The sequence below is a fragment of the Pteropus alecto genome, unplaced genomic scaffold, assembly GCF_000325575.1.
Source record: "Pteropus alecto unplaced genomic scaffold, ASM32557v1 scaffold195, whole genome shotgun sequence".
Classification (NCBI taxonomy): domain Eukaryota; kingdom Metazoa; phylum Chordata; class Mammalia; order Chiroptera; family Pteropodidae; genus Pteropus; species Pteropus alecto.
The window spans coordinates 1311162-1322221 of NW_006438073.1; the positions used below are offsets into that span (position 1 = coordinate 1311162).

At 45.5% G+C, this 11060-nt stretch overlaps 1 protein-coding gene and 2 pseudogenes across 4 annotated transcripts in view; 2 read left to right on the top strand and 1 right to left on the bottom strand.

The window, feature by feature from the left end:
- SCAF8 (SR-related CTD associated factor 8) overlaps positions 1-11060 on the top strand; it is a 192660-nt gene that overhangs the window by 171643 nt on the left and 9957 nt on the right. For 2 of the 4 annotated variants that reach the window (XR_003047256.1, XR_003047257.1), the window contains one exon: positions 1852-4393. The gene's annotated coding sequence lies outside the window, so the exon portion shown is untranslated. Of the gene's footprint in view, positions 1-1851; positions 4394-10794; positions 10856-11060 lie in introns of those variants that run through there. The other 2 variants (XR_003047258.1, XR_001517179.2) reach the window with 2 other exon arrangements.
- LOC112482379 lies at positions 5006-5123 on the bottom strand (annotated as a pseudogene).
- On the top strand, positions 7566-7684 carry LOC112482377 (annotated as a pseudogene).

Here is an 11060-nt window from a genome sequence, read left to right on the forward strand (position 1 = left end):
ACGCATCTGGGCGTCTCGTCCCAGTGATGTGAAGTGTGTGACAGCTGCTGGATGAGATTCTGATACTGATTTCCTACTGTTTCTTTCTATTCAGATCCTCTGGCACTAAACTATCAAATAAGATGTGAAACTTGAAGGAAATTTTCAGACTTCTCATCGGCACATAGATTTGAGAATTTTGTATCCTTCTGCCTATACATAATATGAGCTACCTTATACTCTGTCACACACACAAACTCACACACAAAACGGGAGCTGTCTGGAAGGTTCTGGGGCGAGACAGAACACCTCATCCTTGCCTTGCCATCCCCACCCCATGTCCCATCTCCCCAGCCCGTTACCACTGAACACTGTTTCACTAGTAATAGAGGATTCCTCCAGGGAGGCAGGTGAGGGGAAAAGCCGACACATCACACCCTCCCACCCCTACAGTTCAGATTTTGACATTGTAATAGTTGAAATCTAAACATAGCCTGCCGCCTTCATTTCCTCTCCATTCATTCCTTTCCACCCGCTATTGTCCAACTCCCCCCGCCCCCCCTCCACTGAAGTCACGTTTTAAAAAGTCTTCAGTCACCTCCTGACGGAATTCCCAGAGGCTTTTCTCAGGGTCATTGCACTCGACCTCCGTGATGCTGTTGGCCACGCTGTCCTCCCCGAGTCCCTCTTCCCTCCTCCTCCTTGGCCCTGAAAGTCCCCTTTCCTTTCGCCTCTCTGGCAGTTTCTCCTCTTCTGGTTCCGGCCACGCCATAAGGACCCTCTGTTCTTGTGGCCCTTGAGGTCCTCTGCCTCTCCTGTTGGGAACAGCTCTTGCCATCCTTGTTTCTGATGGGATCAAAGGTCCCTCTCCCCATCTCCCCGGCGGAAAAACTCAGAGGTCCCCTTCTTCCTCCTCCTCCTTTCGTTTCCGGCTCACTGACTTTCTCTTTCTCCTCCGAAGTAGCTCTTAATAGTCCCCACCGTCTCGGTTCAGGCCCCGAGCACCTAGGGCATCTCCCCCGAACTCTTTCGATTGTGCACATTGATAAAATACGGTTGCTCATACTCCTCAAGTTTTAAAGTTTTTCAAAAAATTGAGATAGCGTTGACTCTTCCAATTCGCGTCGGTTTATTTTTGTGTTCTATACGGTGTTGGTCTGCTAGTGTCGCCCAAGACTGGGTGGCGAAAGGACGGAAGTTGATTTCCTTGCAGTTCCGGAGGCCGGAAGCCCAAGGTCGCAGGGCCATCGGGGCTGGTTTCTGATGGCAGCTCTTTCCTTGCTTGTCAGATGGCCACCTTCCGCCTGTGTCCTCGCATGGTGTCTTTTCTGGCTGTGTCGGAGGGTGCGGAGGGTGTCGGAGGGTGCGGAGGGATAGGTGTGTGGAGATATCTTGTGTCTTTGTTTCTTTTTGCAAGACACCAGGTCTATCAAAATAAGGCCGCAGACTTACGATCCTATTTAACCCTTATTACCTCCTCTAGGCTTCATCTTCAAATACAGTCACATTAAGCGCTAGAGCTTCAGCATGTCAATTGGGGCGGGGGCGGGGAGGCACCATTTAGTCCATAACACAGACATTTTCTATTAAACTAATATGTTCATTTAAAATACATAAAATATACACTCAAAAAGATGAGAATTTAAAAAGTAAATACAAGTAAGAATTCTGATATTCTCTTCTCACATCCCAGTGGATCGCCTCGAGCACACCTGGGCACACACACACGCCATCATGTGAAACCGTGGACCGAGACGGAGACGTCAGTGTCCTACGGCCCTATCTGCTGCCAGCCTTCTGCTTCCCCTCCAGCTAGCACAGACTCTGTACTAATCCTCATTAAACATCGGTTTCGTCTTCTCCCTTCCTCAGAAATCTTTGATGTTCTATGTTGCCCAAGAGTGGACAGGCCAGTCCCGACCTTGACCTTCAGGGCACGTTGTGTCCCAACGTGACCTCCGCTTCAAAGGTCCGTTCCTCCTGATGCCTCCCGTGGGACCCCTGCACCACCTTCCCCGTGCCCTTCAGCACGCCGATCTCCCCCTCCTCAAGGCTCAGTCCTATCTTTTGGGAGATTGTCACCTGGTACTAGGCAGTGTCACTGACACATTCATGGGTGTAAGTGACATCTCATCTCCTCAACAGAATTACGATCTCCAAGAACTCACGGTCCAGATTTCTTCTTCATTTTATATCCTCTGAGCATAGACTCACTGAACCCATCCTTTGTCACTGCAGTGCTTCTCGGTCCTCCTTCCAGGATGACACGATCGACCCGCCTTTCTGAGCCTGCTCGGTGGTCGAGATTAGGTGGAGATGGCAGTGGAGGCCTCGGAAGCGCTGACATTCTACTCACTGACCACGTGTACATGTGGATGGAGCGTGTTCGGGGCAGGCAGCTCACGCTGCTGAATGCCTAAAGCTGCTCCAGCTCAGCTTCTTGCAAAGGGTATTTCCCAGAAGTTGGTGATACATTCTTCCAATGATTTAACTGAAGAGAAGTTGGATGCCTATTGAAAAGTATGCTTTTGACTGCCAACTCGGATTACCTTAAACTAATGCTGACGAACGCGACATTTCTCATCAAGGCATCCATCTCTTTAATGCCTGATGGGGCTCAGGACGTGCGCGTGACTCATCCGGATGACGATTTCCTGGGCTGAGCACTTGGCATTTGCCAGCACGGGTCAGTGCACCGATTCACAGACAGCAGAGCCACGATGCCGAGGATGATTTGAGATGATGGACACTCAGGAACAGAATGACTTTGAAACATCGAAGTGGCAGCAAGCCTGGACCTGTTCCCGAGTCTTGAATTCCCCTTTACAACTCACCAGCAAATGCCAACCTGGGAATTCGAAAACAGGACTAAAATACAGATATCAGCTCACTTCCTGGACTTTGACTTTGTGGCTCTGGGGCTGGAATGCAGCCATCCAGTCAGCAGGTGCCTCCATGGGGACCCAGCCATTTCTGGCCGTCGACACCCCCTTATCTGAGACACTCTCTTCTTTGTGAAATAAGTGGGCGCAGACCGAGAATTAATTTCTTGGTCCACTTTACAGGGGGTTGTCCGAGAAATTTCATATTTAAACTCCATATATTTTTCTTATTTACATATTAAGGTTGGCAGTCTCAATGAATACCATAATTGTGTTCAGAGTCCAAAAGTCATTTATAGAGTGTATTTCAAGTATCATATGGCTCGATGGCCTGAACAAAGATTATCTTGCCACCCTCTTTGGGTGTTATGCAGTAGCCAAGGCTACTACCTGATACTGTGGGTGACACGTGCATCATTTGCACAGACTATGCAGGTTACTTACCGTCAGGTTTTTTTCAGATTACAGTGTAATGGCAGCTACCCTATGAGGGCTAGTTATTGTATGCTTCTCTTTGTTTCTTTATATTTTCTCTTAATAACTACCTATGTCTCTTACACCGAGAGCAAGAGGCTGAGTTGGAGAGAATGACAGACTTGGGAAGAGGCCGGTGCTGTCCCCAGAAATCTCTGCTAGCTGAATGTTTCTTTGAGAGTTTTGATCCTTTTACTTTGACATGAGATCCACAGAGAAAAGAGAGAGAGAGAGAGAGAGAGAGAGAGAGAAGGGGAGGGATGAGAGAGAGAGAGCTAGAGAGGCAGGGAGGGAGGAGAGGAAGAAGGAGAGAGAAAGTGAGTTTGCCTGCCATCCATCGCGTCCAGTTTCGTAATGCCGCCTCTCTGAGCAGAGTTTAGCTCAGGACACAGTTTTCTCTTCCAGCCTCCGCCTTCCACTGTGGCTATTGGCAAGGGCCACCGGTACCATTACAGATGGCACTAGGGGAGGGATACAAGTGCCGGCCTTCATAGTTCTCCTGGACTTCTGCTGAGGCCTTGTGTGGGGAATACCCATACTGGTTGCCAAGTTAAGCATTTTCATAGCCTGAGTCACACAGACAGAGCTTTACTTTGTGGACACAAAACTGGCCACTAAAGAACAAAATGCCAATCCCAGAGGGCAAGGACATGGTCATTGTTCAGTGCCATCTATGCACTCAGGAGAATTCTTCGCACTGTTATTCTGTGGTTCTGTTTTGTTCTAATGAGTTGGAGAATATTGCCTACCCCTTCGTCACTGTTTTCTTCAAACCCTGCTTAGAAGCATAATGGTACAAACCAGGAGGAAGTTTGGAAAATCCGTGTTCATCTTTGGAGTTTAATTAAAATACACTGAGCCTTGCAGAAACCTGTGGTTTAGAGTAATGGAAAGTTAAGGAATTAGAAACATAGACAGATCCTAGGAAGAAAGGTTAAATTTCCTCTCACGTATTGGATTTCTTGCCTTCCATTTCCTCCCAGACTTGCAGTTGATCATTCTTAAACATATGAATTCTCATTTTCCTGATAAAGGATTGATCGGTTTTATAATTACAAGTATTTGGTGTTTATTCACACAGAGACATTATCCAAACGTTCGTTCTATTTCATATTCCTTTGCATTGGATTCTTTTATAATCATATATTACCATGCACCTACTATGTGCAGAGCAAATGTGGGATGCAACTGTGAGCAAAACGAGACCAGCCTGGATCCTTTCCTCATGGAGCATCTTAAATCTTTGTTGTGTCCCTTGGTCTTTTCATCATGTTAAGGGTGTGACATTTAGCTTGGTCTTGTGAACTTGACTTTCACAAAGTGTCAAATAGTTAAGAAGAAAGAAGTGAGTTTTGAATACAGCACTTGTCACCAGCACACAATTATATATAATTGAAGACATATTTCAAATAGTGATGATAGAGCAGCATTCTTCAAAGCACGAGTCAAAGTTCATTTCACCAACTCTGTAAAGCAGTCGGTGGGCTAAGCTAACGACTTCAGGACAGTGCGTGTTTCTCAGCATACAGTTTCGGCACCCAAATCACCTGTTTATGTTTGTAAAAATTCAGACTCTTTTTTTTTTTTTTTTTAAAGGCAAAGCAACCCTTGGTTGACCTCACAGATTGCAAGGACCTTGTCAGCTTATAATCCCTTTTTTAAATTTTTTACGTCTACAGCACCTGGTCTTCCTAGGTGGTCTCCCAACCAAGTACAACCAGGCCCGACCCTGCTTAGCCTCCGAGATCAGATGGGATTGGGCTTGTTCAGGGTGGCATGGCCGTAGACAAAATTCAGACTCTGTAGCCTCACTTTAGATCAGTAGAATTAGAATCTCAGGAGTTGAGGTCAAAAATATATATATCGGACAGGCATTCCCCTAGTCATTTTTTGTGCAAGATAAAATTTAAGAACATTATTTTGGGCGTGTTCTTGTCAAAATCAGTGCAAAAGCAATCAATCAATGGGTCAAGCCAAACAAACCCAATTCAATGTTTGGGGGTGGGGGAATGATTTCAAGCAGGTCTATGATAAGCTTTATTTGGTATCACAGAGCTTCTCCCCCGCCAAAATCAATAAATAACGATATGATATTGCTTATATTTAACCGACTGTGCCAAAGACCTTAATCAAGTCATTTGATTTATACTTTCCTCATCTGCAAAATGAGGGGTGGGACTTAATGGTCTTTAAATAGTTTTTTATTTAATGTGAACACACTAAGCAAGTACCTTTCCTGTTCATGACACCTTCCCACACACTGTGCACACATTGGCCATGAGGAAATTAAACACAAGAGAGTAAGAAGAAATAGAATTAGAAAAACAGCAACATGTCCTAAGCAAATTATGCCTTTAGACGAATTCTAATTATTTTCTCTTATCCTCCTCCTTTGTTGAATAATGTTCTTCTTTCTTCTGATAAGTAGTGATTGAGTTCATCATCTTTAAGTCATTCATTCATTATCAATTCATTTACTGCACACTTAGGAGTGTCCAGTATATTCCAAGACAGGACTGCATGTTGAAGACATGGGAATTATCAGTACCTTGACTGCATATGGTTTTTCTCTCTACTAAAATCAGTACCTTTTTACCCAAAACAGTCCATTGACATCTTTTTCAGTTGTAGCCAGAAAAAGAAGACTGGTTTTTTTTTTTTACGAGCCATATTTAGTTGCTTAAATTTCAAACTTAAGTTTTTGAAAGATGAATCCATTTGAGCAAACAAACAAACAAAAAACAGACAAGCAAAAAAACCATAGCTCTATCTATGTTTTAGCCTTTCCCACCGTCCTTAATAATATGTCTTGAGAACAAGGTCAAAGAGATGGAATTTTCTTTTAGTTTTGAATCTCCAGTGATGGAGATGCTTGTGGTCATTTTATAACATCTACAATATCCCAAATAATAAATGTATACTGATTTTTGTAAATAACTATTTTTGTAAAAAAAAAAGTTATTTTTTTAAATAACTTTCAGAGGATGGCAGTAAACCTTCTGAGGATGGTAAGTGAAGAATCTTCCTTTCAAGAGAATATGTCAAGCTAATTTTCTCCCTAATTATTTTGAAACGTTTTTAATGACAAAAGTCATGAAAGGGTTATCGTATTTCAAAAACTCTCCTTGCTCTGTCGATAGGACTTAAAAAGTGTTTTCAACTAAGAAGTTCCCTGGATTCATGAGTTTTCACCTGTGTCTTGTATTTAAGGGAAAGAAAGGTATCTGGATTCATCTTCATAATCAGTTTCATACTCAGGAGAGAACTCTATCTCGAGGCTGCTCTGCTCAGCTGTTGTTCATTTCACATGATCTGAAAGAATTTTAAATGAAGATTCACAGAGGAGTCACCATAAACGTGCACATTTTTTCCCTCAGAGAAGATACCCACCGAGTCCCGCGCTTGTTTCGTATGAAGAGGCCATGAGTGAGGTTGGAAGGCCCCCTTCCCTGTCCTCAGACGTGAGACGGTGGGTCCCGAATGTCATTCCTTATCCGTACGTGTTTAAAAAGACCCGTCCGGACTCCCTCAAGCATCCCCCGTCACAGAGGATCTCATCTGTCACGATTACTGAGTGAAAACAGCTTGAGAAATCGTTTTCATGTCATCGTTCGCGTAAAGTAACACCAGAGAATTTGCAGTGCAAGTTTAAGGGCGAGCAGAACCACGCGTGTGACTCTGAGAGGCGGGAAAGTCTCCTGTCCATCAGGGCGGCTAGAAGCACTTTCCCCAGAGGGTCGGCAGAAATGCGAACTAATCATTACTTCATAAGACATCCTGTTGTGTCTGTGAGGAAGAAACAGCAGCGCTGGGACAAAATATAGCTTCTGGCCTCCCTGAGGGTGGAAGGCCACACAGGAGCCTGCTCGTGGCCCTCCTTGGGGCTCCCTGTCACTCACATTTCCTGTTTCTCACTTCAGACCTTTAAGTAAGTTTCCCGTGAAATGGAAACCCTGACTGCTTCTTTCTGGTATGTTCTTACTACATGGTAAATGGTTAATTTCTTATAAACGAGGAAGCTTTTCCCAAAGAAACTCAAACTAGACTGCTGGAGAAAGCGTAAAAACACATGTGTGGGAGAGACATTGGTATTTAAGGCAGAGTTGCATTTGATACTTGTGAATACTTCACACTTTTATAGATGAGTCCGAGAACTACGACACGTGGACCTGTGTGGCACAGTTTTTAAAAGCTGGTGTAGACCAGTTTAGTTTTACATTGAAAAATCAGGTCTCTGGTCATGCCACCCTGAACAAGCCCGATCCCGTCCGATCTCAGAAGCTAAGCAGGGTCGGGCCTGGTTAGTACTTGGATGGGAGACCACCTAGGAAGACCAGGTGCTGTAGGCGTAAAAAAATTAAAAAAAAAAAAAAGGGATTGTAAGCTGACAAGGTCCTTGCAATCTGTGATCTGTGAGGTCAACCAAGGGTTGCCTTGCCTAAAAAAGAAAAAAAAAATCACCTCCTAAATCCTTGAGAATTCTCAAAATTCCACATTTATCATAAATTACATATAACGCCAATTATAATTTCGGAAGATTCGATATTTAAATTGTAACAATAGTAACACAGAACCTAACTCACAGGCAGGCCAGTGTGCTAAGCAGCACACGTGTAACTCCACCACGACCTCATGAGGAGGACTGTCCCCACTGGGCGCGTGAGCAAACCGAGGCCGAAGGATGACGGAGTCATCTGCCCAACGTCGACATTTATACAGGAATGGAAGCAGGATTCCTGTCAGCTCCCTTTGACTCCAAAACTCCTGATTGTCCTGAGCTGCTGCTGCTGAATCAGACAAATACTATTAATTGGACAAGCATTCACCTTAGTTGATATGGACCATGCGGGTGAGAATGGCTGTCACACAATGGAGCCCGTGTGTTTATTTTGACCCGCACTTTATGGTACCGGATCCAAACGCGTCTCTTTAGCGAGGACAGGAGCAGAGAATCTAAATGCGGGCTGTTGGCTTGTCCTCTCATTATCTGGACTATTCTGTACTCCAATGTCACTGTGTTTCCACAGCCACTAAATGCAACGGCCACATTTATCTCTTTCACTTAAATAATGTCCATATATTTTTGGAGTAATCAGAAAACAAAGCTGCATGAAGGAAGAAAACCCGAAGAATGTATGGTGATGGAAGATCGTATTGCGACATTATGCTTTGCAATAAGATATAATTTCCTATTTCCCTTGGCTCGAGGCTCTGATGTAAGGTGATATTTTACAAAGTATCCCCAATGTCCTTTCTCATGGTGACTCAAACACACCTTCGGGTAGAGACGTGCCACTTGGGCAGCAAGCTAGGGCTATATTCATCCAGAAGCCATCAGAATGGTGGGGAAGGGGTGACTCTGAACCCTCAGGCTGGCTTTGTTTGGCTTCCTCTTGGATGATAGGATGCTAGGTATCAGGTTGAGCCGCCTGCCTCCCTCGGCTCCCAGAATGGTCTGCAGTTCGATTAGCCTCATACTCATCACAGTCTAGACTAGGACTTCCTCTAAGGCAGGAACCATGTTTTTATATTTCCAGGGACTCTGCTGTGCCTGCCACATTTTTTTACTTGATGAATGAAGGACTAAATGACTACGTGACGTTAGAGCTAATGGAAAATGCAACGGCTTCTAGTTCTCGAGAGCGCGCTGTTTTATCAAAATGTTGCAAAAGACTATTTCAGCTCACAGGTTGGGAACCCACAGGCAAGACTTTCCAACGAAGCCTCAATAAAAGGATTGGAAAGTAAGAAGTTTTCCAAGAAAGATTTCTCTGTGCAAATAACATTGAAAATGTCGCTTGAATAGGAGTCTTGTGTTTTCCCCATTACCAAATTCTTGGCCCTAAATCTGTAGCCCTTGCTCTAAAATTAGAGCCCCACACAGGAGCCGTGCTGGGGCGTGTGCCAAATTAGGTAAACCGCAGTGCCTAAATGTAAATATAAAAGTCTGAACTTAAATATCCAAGTTTATTGGCGCGACTTGTCACACTCAAGCCACTCAAGGCTTCATTACACACACACACACACACACACACACACACACACACACACACACACACACACGCATGCACACCCAGGGAAGGACATAAACACCTCTCCTGGGCTGGAACAGATAGAGATGGAGCTGAGAAGTGGCAGAATGAGAGGGGTTCAGCCAGTTGCTGTGCAGGGTTCTGCTCGCTGATTCTTGGGCCTTGTCCCTGGGGATGGCAATAAAATAAACAGGGGAGTGTTTGGGGCTCCCAAAGTGGAGTCCCTCAGGCTTAGTCCCCCAGAGACTTTGGGCTTCTTTGAAAAGCCCCCATCCAGTGGAGCAGTGAAGAGAAAAGAGAAAAAAAAATAATCCAGTGCTAGCCTGAGCGTCAGAGGACAGCTCTCAGGTTCTGTGTACCCCCAAGTGCAATGGAAGGGGGACTTCTGAAGCCTGTCTGTTCCCCAAAGCAAGGCACAGAGCTAGGCTGGAAATGGCCCAGCAGGCCGGAAGAAGCCTCTGGGTTGAGATAAGGTGGACACCGCCCATGGAGCCCTGTTGATGGGATTCCAAGGCGTGACCCATGACGGCAGCATTGGTTGTAAAGACCAAGGTCCATGCTCAAGTCCAGGCAAGATGGACCCAGGGCGAACCGAGGCAAGCACGCCCATCAAATGCCTCTCACGCTGAGGCTGGTTTTGCCCTGCTTCTCGAGAATACCTTGCCGTGCCCACCTGCAGCATCCTCCTGGGACTTATATCCAGAAAGAAGTAGAAAAGGAACTGGGAACTGGGGAGAATCCTGAATCAACAAAATAAGTGTCCAAAGAGACCAGAGTTTTAAAGTGGAAGGGACGGAATTTGATGGTGAGAGATTGGATGGGTTGCATTGCGTCTCCTCGAAAGCTACGTCGAAGTCCTAACTCCTGTACCTGTGAACGTGACCTTATTATATTTGTAGAGAGGACCTCTGCAGATGAAACCGAGTTCAGGTGAGGCCATTAGGGAGGGCTCTCATCCAGTGTGATCGATGTCTTCATGAGAAGAGAAGGGACACAGAGACAGAGACCTCCAGGGAGAACGCCATGTGATGACAGAGGCAGAGATTGGAGTGAGGCCTCTACAAGCCAAGGAACGCCAAGGATTGCAGGCAACCCCTGGAAGCTAAGAGAAAAGCATGACGAAGGTCCTCCCCCTGGGGGCTTGGCAGAGACCATGCCCCTGCTCACGCTTTGGTTTCAGACTTCCGGCCTCCAGAACTATGACGTGGTGAATTTCTGCTGCTGAAAGCCCCCCAGTTTGAGCTCGTTTGTTAGGGCAGCCCTAGAAATGGGGGCTGACGAAGGAGAAAAAAGAAAAGACAGACCTGTCTCCACGTTTTATGTTAAACTCAGGTTTTGAGCCTATATTGTCCTTCAAGGGTGAGGGTGGCCTTTCACGTCATCTTTGGATGTAGGTGACCCTCTGCCCTCTGCTTCTCTCCATGCAGGAGTCCCCACGTTTGTACCTGCACGGGTGTCAGCTGCCTTACACACGTCGGCACAGCACAGGTCAGGACGTTTTTGCTTTTTCTGACTTTTGTTTCATTAAGCTGGCCTAAGTAGGCTTGAGGCAGAATTCAGGCCGACTGAGGAAGTAGCTACCGTTTACAACCATGTGTACTTTGCAGTAAAAACCGCTCGGGCCAAGGTCTCATCAGGAGGGGAATTACAGAAATTACTCAGTGCAATTATAATATTTCTCATATAACCGTGT